The sequence below is a fragment of the Crinia signifera genome, chromosome 6 (assembly GCF_055691185.1).
Source record: "Crinia signifera chromosome 6, ASM5569118v1, whole genome shotgun sequence".
NCBI lineage: Eukaryota > Metazoa > Chordata > Amphibia > Anura > Myobatrachidae > Crinia > Crinia signifera.
This window is the reverse complement of record NC_139222.1, coordinates 102,621,027-102,624,212: the sequence shown is the minus strand read 5'-3', so window position 1 is coordinate 102,624,212 and position 3,186 is coordinate 102,621,027.

The following is a 3,186-nucleotide window of genomic DNA, read 5'->3' as shown; positions in this document are numbered from 1 at the left end:
AAAAATGAAAGAAGGAAGTTATGTGATTGAGGGAAGGGTGTGACTCAGCCAATGAATTCTAAAAAATATTGGCAGAAATGTTTTACCCCCCCACAAAGATATCACCATGTTCTCATACTGTTGACATAATGTATGCACATGTTTCTCCAGTCATGCTACAGAAACAAACTCGGAAGCTTTGTTCTCCCCAACAAGGTGAACCAGTCACAGTGCCAAAAGGAGCTAGACAGACGATCACAGGGGGTTATTCAGACCTAATCGCATGGCTGCTACTTTGCAGACCCCTGCGATCGGGTGGGTTGGGATCATTTGGTCTATTGCATTATGGTAGAAAGTCATTAGGTCGAATCCATTAGGTCGACATGCTAAAAGGTCGACATGATTCTAGGTCGACATGGGAAAAGGTCGACATGATTCTAGGTCGAAAGGTCATTAGTTCGACAGGTCATTAGTTCGACAAGGTCATTAGTTCGACATTGTCTATGTCGACATTCACAAGGTCGACATGGGGTTTTTCACTGGTTTTTTTACCTGAATGTCAACACAGTCGACATGGACACAGTTTAAAGTGCACTGCATCCCCTCGCATCGCTCGCTGCGCTCGCAATGCGTCGGGCACGGTGCCTCGCTACGCTCGGCACACTATTTTATTCTCCCACCACGCCCTAGTGGATGGTAGGGCATGAAATACCGCCTGTCGGCACATGTTGGCTCAAAAAACAGTGAAAAACTCCATGTCGACCTTGTGAATGTCGACATAGACAATGTCGAACTAATGACCTTGTCGAACTAATGACCTGTCGAACTAATGACCTTTCGACCTAGAATCATGTCGACCTTTTCCCATGTCGACCTAGAGTCATGTCGACCTTTTAGCATGTCGACCTAATGGATTCGACCTAATGACTGTCTACCATAATGCAGTAGACCAAATGACCGCATCCCGATCGGGTATACACCACCCAGCCAGAGTGAAATCCCTCCCAAATGCAAGCCTGCAAAACCATTTGCAATCATTCAACATCAAATGTTTTTTCTAGTGTGTGCAGTCTGTGCTTTGCCCAGGACTTACTCAGCGGCCGCGATAGAAACAGGCTGACCAGGGCTGGAGCTGATATCACATGATGTCCCTTCAAACACCTGGGCACAGCTGCATTTCCCTGACACGCCTAGGAAACACAGTGTCAATCAACTTGTTTATGGTCAGCAATAAAAAGAGTAAGAGGATTTTATCGCTGGATGGCCTCGCGTACACGTACTATGAGCCGTACACACAGTCTTATCGATTATTGTCTGGCCTGCGAATTTGCAGCTGTGCTATCAGGTCTGAATATTCCCCTAAATGCATTCTCTAGTTTCCTGGCACAGTACCCTGATTTGTCCATGGCAATATCTCTCTTTACTACTGTAGGTCCTTGATTTGACATATGGAACAATTGCTCAGTAATACTTTCTTGCCTTAGTTTACTGGATCCATTTTAATCATGTATAATGTTTGTGCCATCTAATAAAATGTATTAAACAAGATTGTTTCATATCAGCAAAATTGTGTTAGAATTATAACTGCTCCTGGGCAGCTGTGCACTGTTAGTGAGGGGTGCAGATTAGCTCACACACAATGTCTAGGTAGACACAGTCAACAAGTCGACAGCAAAAGGTCAACAATCACTAGGCTGAGATTGACAAAAGTTTGACATGCACTAGGTCGGCACTGACAAATGTTGGCACATGCAAAAGTTCGACATCATAAAAAGGTAGACACATAAAAAGGTTGACATTTGAGGGTGGCATCAGGCAGCATTACTGAAAATGGGGATATTTCGGCCATGTTATGTGGGCATGCTGAAGGCAGTGGCTTCCTCCTTGGATGCAGCAACAGTGGTTTCAGCAGAATACATTTTGCAGCCATCCTGAGTAACCAAATAGAAGCCAGCAAGGGGCGCCCATTCACACTAGTTACTTCCTGGCGAATTAGCATATGACCACACAACTGCTTTGTACAAAGATGCCGTGTTTGTGTGATCTGCATCCATTTCTGAATCAGGCTCAGTATGGCAACTACTACTCATCCAGTGTTACTTATAGTGATGATGATGATGATGATGATGATGATAGTGATGATTATATTCTATGGTCTGCAGTTCTCAGTTGTGTATTATACAGCTAGGAAGCACAAGGCTCACTTCATTCCTAGTAACTGCACATACAAGGAAGCAGAAACTTATTTGTTGAAAGTAAGAGGGCACAACGACAAAACCAAACATTCTCTGGTGTTGAACCAGTATATGATATTTGATCCTGATAATGTTTGTTTAGTGTAGATACATTAAGCAGGTGGCAAACTATTCTCTGGAAGTTCCTAGAAATGGTACGTCCTGATTAAACAGCTTTCATGCCTGATAAGTCAACCAGTATAAATTGTAAGTTCTTTTCCCTATGGAGCCATCCGGCGGCGCACTAGAGATAGTTGTCATGTCTTTGGGTACCGTTAAGGCAGGCATGTCCAAACTATGGCCCTACAGCTGTTGTAAATCTACACATCCCAGCATGCCTTGCAATAGTTTTAGAGGGTACTTGTGTATTTCGGCGGCGCCCGATTTCAGCATCGTGCGATGAACGCATCGCATCGCATCGCATGCCATGTACCCGATGGCATGCGATGCGATACGATTTTGACCCCCTATGCAATGAAAAATCGTATAAGCACCCTAAAGGGTGCTTTTGAGCACCCTAATGGGTGCTTACAATGTTAAATGCACCCCCACGCCACCCCCCCCCCACTATAAACGTGAACCCGAAGCGTGGCGAGCGCTGCGAGCCCGCGAGGGGCGGCGGTACGCGTCCTACGACCTTTTCATACCCCCACTATCCACGTCGGCGTGGAGTTGAGAATAGAAAGTGTGGCGAGCGCAGCGAGCCCCCGAGCCCGAAGCGTGGCGAGCGCAGCGTGCCCCGCGAGGGGACGCGGATACCTTCACAGGTATACGCGTCTCCTGGCGGGCTTCACAGGTGTCCGCGTCCCCTCGCGTGGCTCGCCACGCGGACACCTGTGAAGCCCGCCAGGGGACGCGGATACCTGTGAAGGTATCCGCGTCCGCTCGCCACGCTTCGGGCTCGGTGGCTCGCTGCGCTCGCCACACTTTCTATTCTAAACTCCACGCCGACGTGGATAGTGGGGGTATGAAA